Source organism: Phyllostomus hastatus, unplaced genomic scaffold (genome assembly GCF_019186645.2).
Source record: "Phyllostomus hastatus isolate PE091 unplaced genomic scaffold, TTU_PhHast_1.1 phas_contig_90, whole genome shotgun sequence".
In the NCBI taxonomy this organism is placed as follows: Eukaryota; Metazoa; Chordata; class Mammalia; order Chiroptera; family Phyllostomidae; genus Phyllostomus; species Phyllostomus hastatus.
The window spans coordinates 4,685,845-4,707,301 of record NW_025333984.1 but is presented as its reverse complement, the minus strand read 5'-3'; positions in this window follow the sequence as shown (position 1 = coordinate 4,707,301).

The window sequence follows — 21,457 nt, the reverse complement described above, 5'->3', positions numbered from 1 at the left end:
TGAAGACCAACCTGGCAGCATTCTGGGCATCCTTCCCCAGCCATCCAGACCCATCCTGTAGAAAGTATTCTGGACTGTTCTTGGTTGCCTCCTTCCTGCTGCATGAAGAGACAGTCAGGGATCACAGTATTGAGAGGGCCAGCGTGAGGAGAAAGGGGAGGCAGAGAGGGCACACAAGACCCCCAGGAAAAATAACTGACCAAAGTTGTTGGTCTTTGCTTCCTTGCCCTGCCCTCTCCTTTTGAAGCCCACTCTCCTTCTTCCCTGTTACCTGTCAAGAAGGTGTGTCTTCAGCCAAATGAATTCTTCCTCTAGATTTGCCAGCCCTGTTCTCCACTGACACTCCCCTCCTCCCTTCCTGTTTGTTCCAGGAGAGCCTTGCTCTTATCTGAAAGGTTGGTAAGTACTGGTTTAAAGAATTCCCTCTGCACAGGTAAGGAGTTAAGCTAATAGTGGCTTAACATGCCACCCCTTCTCCAGGTCTTGTAATTGCAAAGGAGCCTCTTTAACTTGAAAAAAAAAAAATCTTCAAGGTATCTAGAAAAGAATGAAAACAGATGGCGAGGGATTTCTGAACCTTCCACAGGCTGAGGTGGCATGCGCAGGAGAGAACTTTTACCCTTCATTGTCCATAATGCTCTGTTTTTCCTCCTTGTAACTTGTGCTTGAGCTTGGGGCCTCCTTGAGCTTGGGGCCGCGAGCAGACCCGCCCGGACCCACCAGGCACTCTCCTCTCCAATTCTAACCTTCAGTAAGCCCTGCACACGCACACACCCCAGCAACTAGTTTAATTCTCCATCATCCACATCTCCCATCTGAGCCCTGACATAGAACTCCTCCTGACTCTGCATTTAACTAGCAAAAACCAGGTCAACCTGATCAGTTAAGACCTCTGCACCACTTTTTATTGAGTGCTAATGGGTTAATGCATTCTCCCTCCTGCCACACCCAAGTAAATTGCAATTCTTAAAGCACACCAGTCACGTTCTGTTCCAGAGTCTGTGCTGTTAAACTGTTCTCTGAGTCTGGACCACTGCAACTAGGTTCCAGAGTCTGTGCTATTACAACTTTTCTGAGCCTGGACGATAGCAACCAGGTGCCCCACGACAACTAGGTGCCCCACCCTGTTCTCTGCAAATCAAACTCCTTCTCAAAGGAGCAGCTGAACTGCCCCTGCCTCCAAGAAGCTGCCCACAATGCTGCAGGTGAAGCCATCCTCCCCTTCCTCTCCACTGCCATGGGTTTACAGCACTCAAAGTCCCTCTTTGCACATTCTGCCTGGCATAAAAATTAGTTGCAGACTTGCTTCTCTCCTAAAGAATACACATAACCTCCTTGAGGACAAGAAGTCCTTCTGTTTCTTTTTATAGTTTGTTTGGGTTGCAAACGTATACAAAGAAGTGGACCCCCATCACTCAGGTTCCACAACTATTGTCTTTGCTATGTTTGTTTTGGCTTTATGTTTGTATCCCCCACCAACAGAGCTGGGACTTGGGGGAGAAATAGTGATCTTGCAGGGCTGGCTCTTGGGGGTGACATAGGCTGGGGGAGTGGGGAACTAATAGCAAAATTTGTCCATGCGGAGTACCTTTAATGAACCAGGCACTTTACAATTTATCTCCTTTCATCCTCACAACTTTATGAAGTATGTACTATTATCCCCATTTCACAGAAGAGAGAATGAGGCACATAGAGTTGAAGGGTCCCCCTGATGGGCAATGGCTGAGCAGGGATATGAACCCAAGCCCTGTACCCTTCTCACCGTGCCATGCAGCCTGCTTCAAAAGAGACCAAACAGGTCACCACCTGTTCTGATTCAAGTTTAAACAGTACAAGACATGCTTCACATGTGCCCCTGCAGAGTGGGATGCACACACTCATGCATGCACGCACACCCACAAGTTCCCAGTAGGATCGTAAAATCATTGCACTGATTTTTGTCTGTGGGCTCAGTCTCTTCATCCTATAAATCACCCCTTAGTCCTGCAAAGCTGGAGTGGAGGGGAGGGGTGTGAAGGGGCTAAGGGCTGAGCTGTGGGGAGGTGGAGCAGGGGTTGAGGGGATTGCTGAAGCCTCAAACCATGGCTACTAGGAACACGGTGTTTTCAAAGGGGAAACAAAGTCTCTTTCCTCCCAGTAGTACAGTACATTCTCTTCAGATCTCTACAATGACCTTGCAACTTGCACCCTCCTCTTCAGCCATGCAGCCTCCCTCAATAAACATTGCTCTTTGTAGTCTTTGTTCTTTGGCACCACCCCCACCCCACACAGATTTATGGGGTTCCTCTTGCCTGAGATATCCTCCTCACCACTCTCCATACCTAAATTTTCCAAATCAAGGTTGAAGGCTCAGCTCCTCCCAGAAGTCTTCCCTGATTCTGACCACCTATTAAGTTTTCTGTCTGGTATATATTGTTTTCTTTTTACCTCTCCTCTTGGGATAAGTGTCCCCTGCAAGGGTGGGGAAGATAGAGGGGAAAGGATTGAACCCCCTTGCCACGCTCCATCTCTGAAATTTAAGTGCGGAGGGGCGAGTCATGTCCTAGCCCTTAAAAGACTTAGGCCAAATGCCCAGCCTTCCAGTGCCTGTCAGTAAAGTCACCAAAATGGATTGTAACTCTCTTAGTGTTTCACATATCTCCCTCCCAGCTGAGCCCGAAACTAGGGATGCTTCAAAAATGTTGTGCCGAATTCTGTCTTACGCATTCTCACATATCCTCCCAAGGAGGCTGGACCAAGAAGGCTGGTGCTGCCTCATTGTACAGATGGGGGTGACTGAGGCAGTGAGGGAGACATGACTGATGCAATTATCTCGCAGGAAGGGAAATTCCTTTCCAGCTTTGGGGACATCCTTATTCCTGGGGCAGTCCCAGTCACCTCCGCTGGGGCTGCCAGCGCTGAGTTCTGACAGAACTTCCAGAATAGTGGTGAAGAGGGAATGGATGGTTCACTGCTTTCTGTCTCCCAGTTCCTTTAACCAGGGTCACATCTTTTCCCCGCGAACTTTTCTGGCACTCCTCCAGCAGCTCTCAACACTCCCCGCCCCTGTTTCCTAAAAGGCCTTTCAAAAACCGCCATATGCCTGGCCACTCCCTCCCCTCTGCTAACTAGAGGACCTAGGGAAAGGCCTCTCAGCCTGACCTTTCTGATGGAGCAGAGTGAGAGCCTTAAATGGCCACGTGGACTAGTGGGGGAGATGTACTCAAGAAAGCCAGGCTCTCCCTAACTTTAAACGCTGGTGCTGAGCGTCCTCTATTGAAGCTGTAGACTTACACTTGTCCTTCTATGCTGCCTGCCCGCCTATAAGAAAGTGGTACCTTAACCCCTGTGGAGAGGAGGTTGTGCTGATTCCCCAAAATCCTACCTCTGTCCTCCTTTCAACCATACAAATTTGTATGATGGAGGAAGAAGAGGGGAGGAGAGAAAAGGCTCATTGTGCAACACAGATCAGAATCCAGACTCTCCTGGTTTGGAAAGATTGTGCTCTGTGGAGTTGAGTCTATTGCAGCCTAGATTAAGAGAGGGGAGATGGTTCAGTCTGTGGCCAGGGTTAGAATCAGGAGTAGAAGTCAAGGCAGTTGTCACATCTTTGAGGCATCCTATTCAAGAATGTCTAGGTATCGTCCCTGCCAGGAACTGAATTTAACTAGGAACCTTCATTCTAAGAAGCAGTGAAAGGTCCCTAGAATTGGTCACAGGGGACTTGACTTCTAGATCTGGTTCTTACACTCATTGTCTGTGTATATAGCATTAAGCAAGTTACTGCCTTTCTCTGATCCTCAGTTTCTTCATATTAACAATGGGTAATCTATCTTAATCTCTAAGGTTCTATCCAGTTCTGAGAATGTACTACATGTACTACTTTGGGTCTGTAGGAATATATATACTGTTTAAAGATTTCATTTATTTATGTTTTAGACAGAGGAGATGGGAGGGAGAAAGAGAGGAAAAGAAACATTGATGTGTGGTTGCCTTTCACATGGCTCCCACTGGGGACCTGGCCCACAACTCAGGCATGTGCCCTGACTGGGAATCGAACCCAGTAACCTTTTGGTTCACAGTCTGCACTCAATCCACCGAGCTACACCAGCCAGAGCTAGGAATATGTTTTTTAAACAAACTCATCTACTGATCTTGGAGGGTTAAAAATAAGACAATATAAGGGAAAAGAATCTGAAAAAAAATGCAAAGTACCAAAGAGAAATGAAACACTATTTTTCCTCTATTAAAATATGAAAGTATCACATTCTCATTGTGGGAAGTTTGAAATTACAGGAAACTATAGTGATCATAAAAATCCTTTGTAATCCTACCCAATAATTTACAATCACTAACATTCCAGGTTTTTATTTATATTTACTATATATTTTAAATAAAAATGGGATTATATTGTCTTTAACTGGTTTGTAACCTGCATTTTAATATAAAATGTATATTGCATTTTTCAATATCACTAAGTATTCTTTTAAAACATGATTTTTGAAGACTCCATAGTATTCCATTCAACACTGTGCCTTAATTTATTTACTCAATCTTTTGTTGGGTATATAGATTGTTTACCCTTTCCTGTTATTATAAATATAATTCTGTATGATCATCCTTTGTGCATATCTGATTTTAGTAACAACTGTATCAAGATATTTGTATTAAAATTTTAAAATTGAAATTTTCAAACATAACAAAAATAACATAGTATAACAAAATCCCATGTACCCATCTCCTAGTTTCAATACCTATCAACTGATAGCCAATCTTGTTTCATCTACACCCTCACTCATTTTTTCCATGGATTCTTCTTGAAGCAAATCCTGGACATAAGGTAATTTTGGTATGTATATGTTTAATGTTTTGACACATGGTACCAAATTGACATATTACACTAGTTTATACTCCCACCAGAATATTCATACCAACTTTGTTCACAATAGCCCCGTTGCCACAAACTGGAAGTAACCCAAATGACTATCACCAGATGAATTAACTTAAGAAATGACATATTTATTGCAATGGAATACCACTCAACATTGCAAAGGAAGAAACTACTGATATATGCAACAACATGGATGAATCTCAAAAGCATTATGCTGAGTGAGGGAAACCTGTATAATCCCATAAAATAAAATTCCAGAAAATACAAATGAAACTATAGTAACAAGAAGCAGATCGATGGCTACCTCCTGGGAACAGAGGTGGAGGAAGAGATAGACTATAAAGGGGCAAGAGCAAAGTTTTGAGGGTGATGGATATTTCTGTATCTTGATTGTGGCAATGGTTTCATGGGTAAATATATATATGTGAAAACCCATTAAATTGTACAATTTAAATGAATCCAGCTAATTGTAGCTTAATTGTTCAGTAAAGCTGATTCTTAAAATATGCTTTCCTAAACTCTGACAGATTATATGTGTAAGTAAATAAATATTAAAATAAGTAAAAATGTATACATTTGTATTTGCCAACTTGATGGGTAAAAATTGTATGTCAATATCTCAATATTTGAATTTGCGCTTCTCTAGTGGTATTGAATATTTTTACTAGTTTATTGGCCACTAGTATTTCTTGTTCTGTGAATTGCCAATTTAGGTCCTTTGCCTAGTTTTCTAATGAAATGTTTGGGGCTTTTTCTTGTGGATTTGTAAGACTTCTTTAAATATCAGAGATACTAACACTTTCTCATATATTGCAAATACTCCTTGCCAGTAGGCCTTCTAATTTTGCTTGTGGTATTATCATTTTTTAAATATGGAAGTTTTTTCAGTCAGACATACAAAGGCAAATACAGTATGATCTCTCTTATATGTAGAATCTGAAAAAAAAAAAAAAAAAGCTCATAGATGAAGAGAACAGATTGGTGGTTGCCAAAGGTTGGGGAATGGGAGAAATGGGTAGAGGTTGAAATACAGAAGTTTAACATTTTTACATAACCAGATCTCTATTTTTGTGTCCTTTATTGTTTCTTCATTTACTTTTATGTCTAGAATGACGTCCCCTACTCCCAAGACCAGAGGAATATTCATCTATTTTCTTCTAGGTTGCTTATGGTTTTATTGTTTGCCATTCTTGACCAATCTGGATAAGTGAAAAGTGGATAAGTGAAAGTTTCCACTCTGGAGGATGGACCTGGGACCAAATCTCAGCTCCATCCCTTATTTACCAGCTGTGTGACTGAAGGTATCTTCAGTTTCCTCCTGTATAAAGTGGGGATAATAATAGTTTCCAACTTACAGGATTGTTTTCAGGATTAAATGAAACAATATAGGTAAAGCAGTTGGCCTAGCACCTAGCACATAGTTAGTTAGTGTTCAAGAAACATCAGTGACTGTAATTGTGCAGTTTTGGTTTTGGTTGTTCAGTATACAAACCCCCTTATAATTTGAAGAGAATCCAGAGAGACAGGGAGGCAGATATTCTCTCTCCCTATTCACTAACAGCTAAGGTCTGCCTGTCTGATGCTATATCTCCCTCTGGACTTTATAACTTGGGCATTACAGCACTGTAAAGGAAAACAGAAATTATTCCTGGAGGTCTCAGCAGCCAGGCATCCAGAAGTGCAGGGGCAAGTCTTTGAAAGGGACCGTGAAGTCAAGGCATCTTGGGCAAGCCAGTCTTGTGGCATGATCCTGACTGCTTCCCTTGGTTCCTACCTTTTTCCTGAAGCTGATTCTTCACGTTTCCAGTCATAGTGGATCCCCACTAGCCTTCCAACAAACTCCTTTTCTGCTTAAGTTAGTTAGAATCAGATTCTGTGGTTTGCTACCAAGAACCCAATTGATCAGGCTACTATGATTTTTAAAAAGATTTTATTTATTTATTTTTAGACAGGGAGAAGGGAGGGAGAAAGAGAGGGAGAGAAACATCAATGGGCTTCCTCTCACATGCCCTGCAACTGGGGACCCAGCCTGCAACCCAGGCATGTACCCTGATGGGGAAATGAACCAGTGATTGCTCCTTTCTCAGACTGGTGCTCAACCCCCTGAGCTACACTGGCCAGGGCAGGCTATTATAATTTAAGTCTGAAATTTACTTTAGTGGATGGCATTGGGTGCTAACTCTCCCCTTAATAACCATATCTCAAAACCATCTATTAAACAAGCCATTCTTTTCCCGCTGATTTGAAATATGTGGCATTTTTCATTGATTGAGCGTTTGCCCTTGGTATGGTCCCATTGACTAAAATCCCTTACCTCTCCTAGAACTTCAGAGGGTTTTTTATTCTCTTCTCCCCAAGGAAAGTCTCATGTTCTAGAACCCCACAATGCCTTCTTGATACCGAACCCTCTGGATATCTAAGGATTTCCCCGTCTTGAAGCTAGAAAGCTTCATTCATAAACATGTATTTCACTTTAGTTCTCCCCATAGCAAGGTATCTAATTGACAATTCTAGCCCCAATTTGGAGAATATCAGGGATGTTAGAGGCATTTACTTAATGAAAAAAATGATTCCCTGGCTGGTGTGGCTCAGTGGATTGAGTGCCAGCCTGTGAACCAAAAGATCGTTTGTTCGATTCTCAGTCTGGGGTTGTGGGCCAGGTCCTCAGTAGGGGGCGCTTGAGAGGTAGCCATAACTGATGTTTCTCTCCCTCTCTCCCCCTCTATCTAAAAATAAATAAATAAAACCTTTTTAAAAATGAAGTGGTCCAAGACATGCACCCACTCCCACTCCATGCCCCCCTCACTGGTTCCCTGTAATTCTCATTCTCACTTGTGGCAACACCCAGGTGAGAGTCAAACCTATTAACTTTCCTCCACACACAGGAGCTTGATCTGACCCTCCCAAGGCCTGTCAGTGTCTACAGTGCTTGCCTCCTGGCCTACTTTCTTGGTGACATCAAAACTGAGTGTATAAAGCAGTGGAGATGCCATCTCTGGCTGGAAGGTTAGAATGAAAAGGGGATGGTGTCCAGAGAGTCCTTAAATAATCCTTAGCCCAGGCTTAGAGGGCAGGCCAGGCAGTGGGGAGAGGCCAAAATAGCTAGGGGAAGGAAGAGAGGGTCCTTTGAGGGAGGGGTTGTGTTGAATTACAACATAGTACCACAAGGTCTGAAAATGTCTTGGCTACCAATGAGTGTATTGAAGGGTAGACACTTGTGGAAGTGGCTAAGTGAAAGGACCCATCCTGATCAATATCTCAGAAAATAACTGAGTCTGAATGTGCAGGTTAGGGGACAGGTTGCTCCATAATTGTCTTCCCCAAAGACTTGGTACAACTGAGGTGGTCATGGGTAAAGGATAAAGGAAACAGTAAGCCTAGGAACTTTCATTATTTGTTTTCCAGCTTTATTGAGATACAATTGACATATAACCCAGGAGCTTTAAAAAGCAATAGAAATCAGCACAATGGACTACTATGTGGCCGGAAAAAAATGGTATTTATAAGGACTTTCTAATAACATGAAGAAATTCTTGCTATAATTTAAGTAAAATTTTTAAAAAGGTAAGCTATAAAACAGTGTATTGAGTTGAATCACAAACTGTATGGAAAAATATGCATTTAAAAAAAGACTGGAAGGAGATGCACCAAAATATTAATAGCAGTTGATTGTTTGGATGGCAGTTACACAACAATACTAGGTACCTGCAAATCTGAAGGACTTACTAAGTACCAGATTCTATGCTTGGCATTTTACTTATGTAAATCATCACATGTGTTTGCACAATGACTGTGAGGCAATTACTCCCACTTTACAGAAGAGAATACTGAGGCTCCCAGAGGCTAACTAAAATCCACACAGCTCGGAAGTGGCATAATTAGAAATTATTGATTAAAAATTATGTCTCTGCTTTTATCTATTTTCCAAATTTTTGACAGTAAACCTGGAACTCTCTGCCTTACCCAGTTGTCTCTTTCTTCATCTGAAATTCTTCCTGGATTAAAAACTAAGGGGAGCATTCTCTCCTTCTCCTTGCAGTTTGTGATTGCTTTCTCAGTACAGCAGGAATCTCCTTGTGGGGAGGGACTCAGTCCTCAGTCCTGAGCAGACAGTGGCACACAGTGATGCTGAATAGATGTTTGTTGAATAAAGGACTGAATGAAGGAATAAGTGAGTAATACTCACAAAAAAGTTCAGTGTGACATTGTTGATGCCTTGAATACACATGGTGTTTGGGGAGGGGAGAGCCTTTTTACCAGGATGTCGAGAAAGGTGCCATTATTAGGTCTATAGCCTTTGTATGAGACTTGGGTCATCTAGCCCTGAGCAACCCAGCCAGCTGTATTTCAAGTGACATTACTAGCCTTGGAGACTCCATGTAATGGGCCTGCCACCCAAGGATTGTACCTACCAGGTTCCTTCCACCACTGAACTATCCCCATACTTGTCAGGCCCCAAAAAGCATGGTGGCTGGAGGAGGTAGGGGGTCTGAGGTCAGAGAGATGCTGGAATCTTAGAGCACCCTGGAAGCCCTTGTGGGTAATGGAGTTGACTAGATTTTGCAAGCTAAAAAGGATAACAGATAAAGGAATTCACATGATTAAAACTCAGTAAGAATGGGCCAGCATGGCGAAGGAACACCTGACCTGCTCACAGGGACCTAGAATCTGGATTTAGAATCCCTTCCCAGTGATAGCACTGGTGAGGCCATGATGCTTGTGATGAGAGGGGGCAGCGGAGCCAAGAAAAACCCTTTGGTGCCCCTGGTACATGCTCACTGAGTGGGTGGCCACCTCCCATCCCTGTGGGGCAGGGGGACAGGGGACAGGATACTGACTTCATTTCCTCCTGGCCCATGCTTCCCTAAAGCAAAAAAATGGGCTGAGGAAAATTTTCATTGAACTGGTAGCAGTTTGGAAAATTATAGCCAATGCCCAGTAATCAGCACCAACAAGGGGCCAGCAGTAGGGCCTGCAATTAGATAAAGAAAAATAGCAATGTTTACAATCTAATTTGTTTTAAAACAGCAGATTTAGTTTTATAATTGTGAATCAGTGCAGGTTCCTGCTAGAAGGAGCTGGTCAGCGCTCTAGACCTTGTGCTCAGAATGATCCCTCCACCTGCACATCAAAGCCAGGACTCCAGAGCACTCCTCAGGCCTCAAGGGCTTGCTCAAATCCTACTTCCTCCAAGAAGCCTTGTGGCTCCTTAGTCATTTCTCCTTCCTCCATGTGCCCTCTAGCACCTTCCTAGCACTGGGTAGAGACCCTTTCAAGGTCAGCTCTGTGTCTGTCTGTTATCTCTTCTGCGTGTAGAGTAGAAGTCCCAGAAGGGCGGTCATAGCCTTTCATCTATGTTGTCCATGTGGGCAGTTGCCTGGCACAGTGGACACCTCACCCAAGCCTCATGTGTTGTTGCCCAATGGACTGAACTCTCTGTGTCTGAGCCCCAACTCCCAATGTACTTGCGGTTGGGGGGCAGCTGTAAGGTCTGGGAGATTCTGCATTCTCAGGACCCTGAAAAAGCCCCCTGCAGATAACAGGGAGTTGCTCTTATTTTGCAAGCTACAGAGGAGTATTTACCAGGCCCAACTATAGTTGACTGTTGATCCAGGAGTGGGCAGAGTGAGCCAGCAGGGAATAAAGGATGCCTCCTTGGGGAGGATAGGGTCTCCAGCTTCCATTCGGTCATTGCCCCCCTCACAATTAGAGACCAGAGAGTTAAGGCTGGGGAGCATCGGGAAAGGTGGGCCTGCTGCCCTCCTCCCTCTCGCCCTGCCTTTCTTTCGAAGTGCCTGCTGGCCTCTGTCTTCAGTTCTTTGTCTGTCGGTCTGTCTGTTGGCTTTCTCTAGGCTGGCTGTATGGTCTCTCTCTCTCTCTCTCTCTCTCTCTCTCTCTCTCTCTCTCTCTCTCTCTCTCTCTCTCTCTCTCTCTCTCTCTCTCTCTCTCTCTCTCTCTGCTCACGTGACCGCCTGCTCTCAACGGCTCTGATCACCTCTTCCTGAGGCTGCACCTTCAGTTGGTAACAGGAGACACTCGGGTGTTGGGGGCAGGATGGGTTTCCTTCCTCCGCGTTTTCCTCCTTGCTTTCTCCCGCAGCTCCAGCCGCTCCTCGGGCTCTGCCTCAGCTCCGCCACCCCTCCGGCCTCTCCCAGCCCCCACAGTGCTCGCTGCCCTCCCTTCCCCTCCCCCCGCCTCGCTTCCCTCCTCCCCCACTGCCTCTTTGGAGAGGGGGCTTCGGTGTGGGGGACGGACAAAAGGGCCTGGACGAACTCCTGGGCACCCTCTGTGGCGCCCCAGAACGTGACCCCTCCCTCCGCAGGCGGCGTGCATCTCCCCCCTCCACAGCCAGAGGTCTGGGGAGTTCGGTCCCCTAGGCGTCTTCTTTTCCGGGCTCCCTTCGCGCCACTTGCTCAGCCAAGGGTGCTGAGCCTCTAGGAACCTCGAACACGAAAGAATGCAGCGAGTGCCAGTGGGGGAGATGCACAGAAGATTGAGGTCGTTTTTTTGTTTGTTTGTTTGTTTGGGTTTTTCAGTTCCCAGGCTGGAGACTGGCCAGCCTAAAGGGGAAAACTCGGCCCGCCGTCGAAGGCTCCACGTCAAGGTCTCCAACCTCAGAGAGCCTGAGTTTGATGAGAGAGACTCAGTCACCCTCTCCTTTGCAGTGCAAACTTATTTTAAAAAAACGATGGATGGATGGATGGAAGGAAGGAAGGAAGGAAGGAAGGAAGGACGGAAGGAAGGAAGGAAGGAAGGAAGGAGAATCCAAAAGTGTGATGAAAGTGCCTTACCAAAGCACAGCTGGACCTACATGTTCGTCAACTTCTGGCAGAACCAGATGGTTTCTCTGCTCATCTTGCCCAGCACTAAGTGAGCTGCAGCTCCCCAGCCTACTAACCCCTGACGCCAAATTTTGCAATTAAAAAAGTGAACTCCCCTCTGGGTACATACCAGGGTAGATTTTCCAGTAAAGGCCATTTAAGATAGAAGTTATCAAGTAAATCAGACAAAACATTGTCCAAGCTGCGTCACTGTAAATGCACATTTAGCTACTGGTTTTAGCCACGGGAAAAGCCTGGTCCTAGACTGCTGGCCTCTGTCTTCAGTTCTTTGTCTGTCCGTCTGTCTGTTGGCTTTCTCTAGGCTGGCTGTATGGTCTCTCTCGGCCTCTCTCTCTCTCTCTCTCTCTCTCTCTCTCTCTCTCACCACGGGTATGCATTTTTAGAGCCCATGGAGCTCTATGGAGCGACAGTTTCCCTGAGTCCCCTAGCTGAGCGCTTAAAACCATCTTAGGCAATAAAGTTAAATTCCCTCAGGGTATATTGCCTGTCACCAGAGCCACATTTACTGCACCTTTGGCATACCCCAGGCCAATCCCGATAACAAATTACCCAAATTCTGGGAATGGAGGGGTGCCAGAAGGAATTACATATCTCTGGGATCTCAGGGAGGGACTTGGGCTAAGAAGTGCTCCAGGCTTGACAGGTATCAGGCAGAACAGTACTTGCTTTCAACAAAACCTAAAAAGAATGCTTACCGCAACTATAATTTATTGAGCATTCACAAAGTGCCCAGTGCATAGTACACATCATATTTAATCCCAGTAAGTCTCGTATGGTAGGTACTATTATGATCTCTGTTTAACAGATAAGAAAACTACGACTCAGAGAAGGTAACTTGAAGAGGTCATGCAGCTGGGTGGTTAGTGGCAGAACTGCGTTTGGAATCCAGGTCTGGCCATTGCCCAAGTCAAGGACCTCAACCTCTATTTTATCCCACCTCTTTCCCGTAGGGATTGATTCTAAAACTCTCCCTGAAGGAACAAGGACAATCATGGGATAAGGCACAATTTTGCTGAAAGTGGGCCACTTACCAAAATGTGGAGGGGTCAACAAGGACCCAAAGACATTCTGCTGGCTTTATAAATGCCACAGACTCCTAAATAAAAGTCCAGATTGCTAGATTCCCAATCTAGAATCCAAAAGACATGTCCTATCTACCCATCCTCACAGAAGTCATCCCACTCCCGGTTTCTGTCATTTCTGGGTAGTGTCAAGATTTGCAGCATGCCAGGTCATGAGTGAGCTTCTTGGAGACAGTGTTACTTGGGTGGGGGTGGGCTTGATAATGGACCCCAACTGCCCTACCCCCAGTCCTCCCTGGAGGGAGGACAAATAGGCACATTGATTGGAAACTCTCCCAGAGGGCATTAGAGTAATGACTCTGGACTGTGTGATGCCTACACCCCCTTTGACCTCCTGACTGACCCCTGCCCTGGGAGGTTCCAAAGGCCACAAATCTCTGTTGCTTGTGGGCCATGTGGTTTGTGGCTGTTTGTAGTTTTGGGAGGGAGGGGAAATGACAGGGGTAGGGGACACTGCTTCTCACTGTGCTGGGTTTCCCCAGAGAACTAGCAAGGGGCTGGCAGGGCCCCTTCCAAACCCTGCCAAGACACACTGCAACTAGTGATAGGGCTCCATCATTTATTTTTGAAAGCAGCAGGGCTCTTGGCTCATTTGCATAAATGTTTGCACTGCCTGCTATATTTTGGTTCCTGAGAAGGGCACCAGGGCACAGACTATACAGATTTGTAACTGGGCAGCTCGACCCTGTCCCTGGCTAGGCAAGCTAACCAGTCTGCCATTGATGGCCCCTCACCTTCTGTGTGTACATTTGAAAGCCCTTCTAAGTGCAGAGTCCAGTACTAGCATATGTGGCAATAGTAAAATCTTGCCCCAAAAGGGGTGCTTCTAAGCCAGGTGGGTAGGTGAACGGGTAGAAAAGGCAGTATTTTTTTACTTAAGAATGCCTAAAACTATGGACTTTTGATTTCTACTGTTCAATAAAGAAACATTTATTGAGTGTCATCTATGTGCTAGGCACTTAACTAGGCAGTTAGATAACATAATAAATATCAAAACCCTGTCTCTATTATTGAGGCACTTAGAGTCTAGCATGGGTGACAGAAACATAATCAAATAACGCTAGTGCAGTGTGCCATCAGAGAGAGGATGAGAGGGTTGCTAAAATAGCACTCATCTAATTGGGGGACGGATTCTGGAGAGACTTGGTGGGGGATGTGATTGCTAAATCTGAGTCTTAAGCATCATTCCTTCCATCTCCAAGCTGTGTTTTCACCTCTACAACTGACTCCCTGCGTAAGCTCAGCAAGTGATTAAGCTCTCTGGACTGCCTCAGTTTCTTCAGCTTCAAAATGGAAGCAATAATCTGGAAAGTGGGCCCCTGCATGTCTTGTGTGCCCTACCTCCCACCTTGCCTGGTCCTTTATCCAACATTGGCCCCAGAGTGAAAGCCTAACTTTCAGTTTCCTCAAGATGCCATGGAAATATGTGACAGATCCAGAGAGTAGAAAATATTGAGAGGTGGTGGGAGTGGAACTGAGAGGTTCGGTTAAGGTTAGGTGCAGGGGTGTGTCCCAAAAAGAAGGTGCAGGTAGAGGTGGGGGTTAACTTTCTATTCTGATTTAACCATCTTTATGTACCTAAGTACCACTATGGACAGGACAGAGGGGCTGCTGGGGAGGAGGCAGCTCAGGACTAGCAGACAAGTGCTGCCTGCTTCAGCAACCACCCCCACCCCTCCTGCCATGAAGTCCATTTTGAGGACGAAGGTATTGAGGGACGGGTTGACCTTTCCGACCTCCACCCCTCAACGATTGAGATGGCCTTAGTTTCTCTCTGGAGGTGAGCATTAGCCTGAACTTGAAATAATTATAAATCTGGCCCATCTTTGGAGAGGGGTTCACCAGTTCCGTTACGTATTCCCCACGCTGAGTAAAGGACTGTCTTTTATTTGTCGTAAGCGACACCCTTAAGGCTTTAGGATGGCGTGGGAACTCGGGGCTCCGCCGAGGCAGAGTCAGCGATGCTGCCCCATCAGGATTTCCTGCTCTCGGCGCGCTGAGGTCGGCTCGAACTTCGGCCTCCAACGAAGGCGACTTGGCTTCCCTTTAAAATGTACCAACTCCCGGCCCCCGCCCCTTGGGCCGCCTCCTCCCCTTCCCCTCCGTCCCCGCCCCGCGAAGGCTCCGCCCTGAGACCTCAGTGTAGGGGCCTCCCTGCCACCTGCCCGCTGCCCATCCCACATGCAAAGCGTGACCGCTGGAAAAGCGGGTGTGCGCGCGAGCCTACACCGACCCCGCGCCACAGCGACCGCCAGCAACTAGCCAACCCTAGCCGTCTGCGCTTACCCAGCATGCACTTCCAGGCTTCGAGCTATCTCCGAGCTGCAGCCCTAGGGTCACAGCGGCCGGAAGAAACAGGAAGTTTGGGACGGTCCTAGTCGTGGGGCCGGGAGCCCGAAACGGCAGGCCCAGCACTCGGCAGCGCTGCCTCGCCCTTCCCCCGCCCCCTCCCTCTGGCAGACTTCCCTGGGGTCCGTTTCGGGGGCTGGCCTGAGCTCCAAAAATCCAGATGTGTTTGTGGGTCATTCAAGGCATACTCCCAGGGTTCGCTTCGTTGCAGCATCTCTGGGATTTCTGGATGGAGGGGCGGGAGGAGAGGTGTGCTCCCGCCCTGGTGGGGTGGTAGGCCTAGAGGGTGGTTCGTCCTCTGCAGAAGGAGAGAGAGAAGGACAGTAGATTGGGTGGAAGAGGAGGGCTGGAAATTAGCTTCCCACAGCCATCTCTTGGGCAGGTAGGGCAGAGGTTGGAACTTGATGCTGAGTCCAGTGTTATTGTTTCCCCACCACCAGTTAACTTTGCTCTAATCTCCTCTCCACACTGACTAAGGCTGCCCATTTTCCTCAGCAACCATCTCACTAATGGGCACTGCTGTCCACCAAGGACACTGGGCAAGTAGAGGGGATGCCTATTGCAGACCTACTCCTTGGGCAGAAAATGCAACAGGAATGCCCTGTTGAAGGTGTTTTCTATCCCCACACCCCTTTGGCCAGGCAGGTAAGACTGGAGTCCCAGTTCCCTTGGCCTTCACTTAACCTCTATCCCTACCCCAGCATGAACTAAACCACTGCTACTGGCGACCTCAAATGCCCTCACTTGAGCCTCTTGTTGGCCTATATCTGAGAGGATAGGGGTCATGATGGATCACAATGGGCTGTGTTGATCCTAGCATCCCACTTGACCAATCATTTTTAGGTTGTGCGGACAGGCCCTTTGTTGTGGACATGCTCATTCTCTTCCCATAGCTTTATACTCCCAGCCAGAGACCCCTCACTCCCAGCTCACTAGAAATTTCTTAAGTTCTCCTGGTGGCCTTTTATTTTTTTTTTAATTTTAGAGAGAGAGGAAGGGGGGGAGAAACATCAGTTTGTTGTTCCACTTATTTATGCATTCGTTAATTGTTTCTTCTTTGTGCCCTGATAGGGGATCGAACCCACAACCTTGGCATATCCAGACAATGCCCTAAGGAACTGAAGTATTCAGGCAGGGCTTCCAGGTGGCCTTAATTCAGTGTGCATCTTCCTAGTTTTCTCCAGAAGAAGGGGTGAGCAGAACAAGAATGAATATTTTGGAAGTAGGAAAGTAAAGGTAAAAGGTCATTGGCTGTAGAATGATTGTGTCACTGTCACAGACATAGTTTCTGTCGCAGATGCTCCCCAGGTGGAATTGATTGGTCTTTCCTCTGTGCTCCCATAGCATAGGATTTATACCTTTATTATCATATTTTATTGTAATTATTTGTTTACATGCTTCTCCACACACTCACACACCTGCTAGACAGTGAGCTCCTGGAGGGCAGATACTATACCTTATTTATCTCTGCAGCTCCCAGCACAGATCCTGATTCACAAAAGAGTTGTTGGATAAATGAACTAGAAATGGAAGGGATTCAATTAAATGACCTCCAGGATCTCATTCAGCTCCCATATTCTGTGATGCAATTTAAACATGCACCCAGATATGCACTCACATACATGTAAACACACAAACAGCAAAAAGACAAGCACCATCATGCCATAGTCTGGGTGTCAGTGTAAGACCACTCCTTGGAAAGTGAACAGATGTTATATGATGCCAAGTAACTGGCCTTTTGAAAGTTGAATCTCCAAACCTAAACATCTGAAGTGTTGACAGCCAACGTCACAACTGGTTTGCCTGATTTTTTTTCCCACTGCCCTGACTTTTAAAGCAGCCACAGCCAGACATGTAGAAACAGTGAACATTCCAGCTGAAAGGGCCTTCTGAGATGCTCTGGTACAAATCTCTTTATTTTACAGATGAAAAGGTCCAAAGTCACACAGGAGCACAAATGTCCCACATTCTCACCACTTGGAGCATGCACATATATGATACATGTTTGTATGCAGATACCTGTCTGGACCTACACACATGGCTGCTGACGTGCATACCATGGTTGTATTTCCAAAACGTGCCACTATGACACCAGGGCACACCCTCTCCCCAATAGCCCCCTAACAAATGAGAATGGCCCCACCCCCCATGTGGCTGCTGATCAGGGAAGGGAGGGCAGGGGTCACTGGGGCCTGGGCAACTCTTGCCAGAGTGTGAAGGGAATGGAAAAGCCTACTGGTTTGCAGCTGTCATTTAACGTGCTTGGCTAGCCTAGCTCCCCTCCTGTGGGCTCTCCTCCTCAGTCTGCATAGGGCTAGCAGAGGAGACATTCCTGGTTCATTCCAGTGAGCCATGTGCACGCTGAAGGCATGGTATGCAAGCAAGCAGCACACTTCCAGCTGCTGCCTTACACTTTGAGGGCTGACAGGCACCCCTCTCCCCACAAACAAAACTCCCTACCCATCGCTGGCCTCTCTTCACATGGGCATGATTAAAGCAACCAGAGATGTTGCGAGCTCTTCTCAAAAGGACCGAATTATGCCTTTTTGTCCATCTCATCTGCCCACTTTTTCCTAGGGGATCTCCTCTCTCCCACCCACTTCTGACTGGAAGCCCAGACCAACTTCACACTCCACCCACCTCTGGTCGTCCCATTATAGAGTGCTCCTTTAATGCTAACTCCCTTGGCTAGTTTGCACACTAATCATTGATGCCTAGTCATTGTTCCCCAGCAGAGTCCCCTCTCCCACCTCCACCCCACTTACCTGAGTATCCCAACGTTGCCTTTGTATAGTGCTTTATGGCTTTCAAAGCGCTTTCCCACATGCATCTTTTTTCACCTTACCACAACCTGGTGAAGCAAGTATTATTAGTAGCTTCATTTTACATACTAGGAGACTGAAGCTCAGAGAAGATAGCACTAAGTTAGCACTGTTGCTTCAGCAGTGCCAGCCAGAGTGGAGAGCATCCCTAAGATGTAGACCCTGGCTCTCCCATCCCCCTCTCCCTTGGGGCTTCCAAGTGTTCAGAGCTCCTGACTGAAGTGAATATTGGAACTAGTAGTATACTAGTCATAGAGGGACTGTTGTCTGGATCCTCTTTGGAAGGGTGAACTATGCCAATAGAATATCCTCAGGCCCCAGCCCTTTCCTGCTGGTGTTCTAGAACTGAGGACACCCCCCACACACACACCATTTTATGAGTCTCAACTGATTTCCCTTGAGGGCGGCCCCACTGGGCAGTTCCCACCCCAATTGGACTCCCTCTCGATACCTGGGTCCCGCCCTGACTGTCCTCAGGGGCGGGGCCAACCCTAGGGCAAGCTGGGGCAGGAAGTGGTTGCAATTACACTCTCCGCCCGCACTGGCTGCCGCTGCCAGAGCGACAGTGCTAACAGTCGGCCCCAAATGCCAGGGTAGGGCCTGGAAGAGGGCTCTGCGGGGGACTCCTGTGCTGGAATGAAGCTCCCTTCCTGAGGGAAGGGAGTTTCCAAGGCTGGGCGAGACCAGAAGGCTCAACTGACTACTTGTTACATCGTTACATCGTTACACCAAGGAATGAAGGAATGGGGTCATGGCTCTCCATTCCCACCTCGGCAAGGCAGCTACTCTGTACCATCATCTGCTTTTAGCCTGGCCACTAGCTAGAATCAGCTTTCCCCTGATGTCTGGGTCCCCTGTCCTGACAGTTCACAATGACACCTCCTACCAGGAGAGGATGAGCTTTGACAGTCTGCTGCTGCAAACCACCAGAGCTCAGCGGCTTTATACACCACCCCCATTCCTCCCTAGCTTCTTGAGCATTCCCATGAGAGCAGGCTCTGGGACAGGTGGAAGGTGTGAATAGTGTGGCCACAGCTATAGTTATGGAGTACAGAGAGGGATAGGGGAGTTTGAGAATGTTTGGTTGGCATGGCCTCAGAACTCTCTGGGGGTGGGCTTTCACTGAAAGCACCTTTAGCTCAGTACATTGGGGCTACATTGCATTGGAGGAACAGAGGTAGAAAGGAGCTCAGTGAAGAGACCGGAGGAATGAAGAAGCTATGAGATTTCAGAGGGAATGGGGATAAGTGAAGTAGTTAGGTTAACAAAGAGAAGTCCTAAAACCCAGTGGATACAATGAACTCCTCTTTGCCCTTCACCAGCATCTCCCCCTGCAAGCCCCAGGGTCCTTGGGTATGTTTCCCCCCTACAAAGCCTGCATTTAGCTTCAGAGCCCATTTCACATCCTACTATTAGAGCTTTCCACCACCCTCCTTTCTTTGTCCATTTGATACATTGATGCTGCTCCCTTCTCCTAGGCCAAGCCTGCCCAACCTGCTGAGGTGGGTTGGGGCACCCTTTGGAGCTGCTCAAAGAGGAGGGTCTCCTTTCGCCATCTCGCTCATCCAGGCAGGAGTTAAAGGCCTTGTGGCTTTGGGAGAAGGTATTGATCTGCATCCACTTTTCCAGGGGTTCCAGGCTCCCAGGAAACTGGGAAGCTGTTATGGGCAACTTAGGGCTCCACAGACAGCATAGAAACAGGAGGGAAGAAAAAAAAAGTGCAAAAAGACAAACTTACTATGTCGCCTGTTACCAGGGGGCTGGAGGAACTCAACCTTGTCTTAGCATTACTTCACTCAGTGATAAAGATCACAATCAGAAGATTGTCTTTGATTATGAAAGATGATGACAGGACACAAGATCAAATAAAGGAATAGGGGATGGAAGTGTTTTGCAAATTGTTAAGTTCTATACAGATGTGAAGGATTACTCTTTTTATTACTATGTATGACAAATTTTCATTTTGCTCCCATGGATCTGGTTTATTCAATACTCTTCATAATAGAGGAACATGACAAAGCCAGATTAGCTCTGGGGTTTTTGAGGCCCAGTGAAGCATCTTGGGTGTGTGTGAGAGAGGTAGGGAAGAAAGGTAGGAGGGAGAGAAAAGGAGAAGAGAGAGAAGGAGAGAAAGGGAGAGACTGAGAGAGACTGAGAGGGAGGGTAATGGGAGAAAGTGATTTGGTAGAACCTTTCTCTCAACATTTGTTCCCTGGCAAAATGAGATTATATAGTTAACAAGAAGGAGAGACTTGAAGGAGAGAAGGCCTAACAAATCATATGGTCAGTGAGGTCTAAGCGACAAGCCTTTACTCTCTCTGTACCCTCAATACCCAGAATAAACTGCAAGGAGGAGCTGGAGCTCCTGATGTCTGCTTAATGAATGACTGATGGTCCAAAATGAGGGAGGGGCACTCCAACCCTTCTGTCTCCACTGTTTTTGCTAAAGTGCTGATTACATACAGATGAGTCTCAGCTCCTTGCAGCTGCAGGAGTCACGTCCCATCAGTCCAGTCCCCCAAGTGCTTGTATGTGCCTGCAAGTCTGTGGCAGCAAGTCAATGTATCCCTGATGTCTCTGCCATAGCAAGAGGCCTGGTACTCAGAGGCCTAGCATACAGCCAAGGCTACTTGCACCACACAAGTCACTGCTATTTGATTCTTTAGAAGCCCCCCACCCCCAGGCTCTTGTAAACTCTCAGGACCAGTCTGAACATCAATCAACAAACAAATGGGGTCAAGGATGGGGAAGCACTTGGTGACCTGCAAAGCCCCAAACAAATGTAAGGGATTATTGCATTGTATTGCAAAAAGAGATTCAGATTCTTTGAGGGTTGTGGTTATTTGAATTTTGGCAAACAGGAGTTGACTGTGTTATAAAATGAGTATGTTTGGAGAGTGTCTGCACACATGTGTGTTCAGTGATAAGACCCATAGACAGAAACCTACCTGGCCAAATGGCACAGACAAAGACTCCTGCAAAACCAATATTGGTAAGTTAACAAGAAGTCCTGGCTCTGTATGTTTCAATATGCTTTTTAAAAAGATTTTATTTATTTATTTTTAGAGAGAAGGGAAGGGAGGGAGAAGAAGGAGAGAACATCCATGTGTGGTTGCCTCTCCATGTGTCCCCAACTGGGAAACTGGCCCACAACCCAGGCGTGTGCCCTGACTGGGAATCAAACCAGCAGACCCTTGGTTTGCAGGCCAGCACTCAATCCACTGAGCCACAACAGCCAGGGCTCAATATGCTTTTATATAGGTGCTCTCATCAGAGTCCCCCCATTATACTATGCCACTGTTAAATCCCTCTGACTTGATTGCAGTAAAATAAAGCACACAGTGAGCCTGGAGGAATCCATTTTTGAGACTTTCAGGCTCTGAGAACTTTGTGAGAAATTTTCAGGCACAGAAGAATACGGTCTGTGTAGGTCCTGGCAGGGTGCTCCAGACACATGCCAACTTCCCTCCATTCTCTGTCCCCACAGAGCAG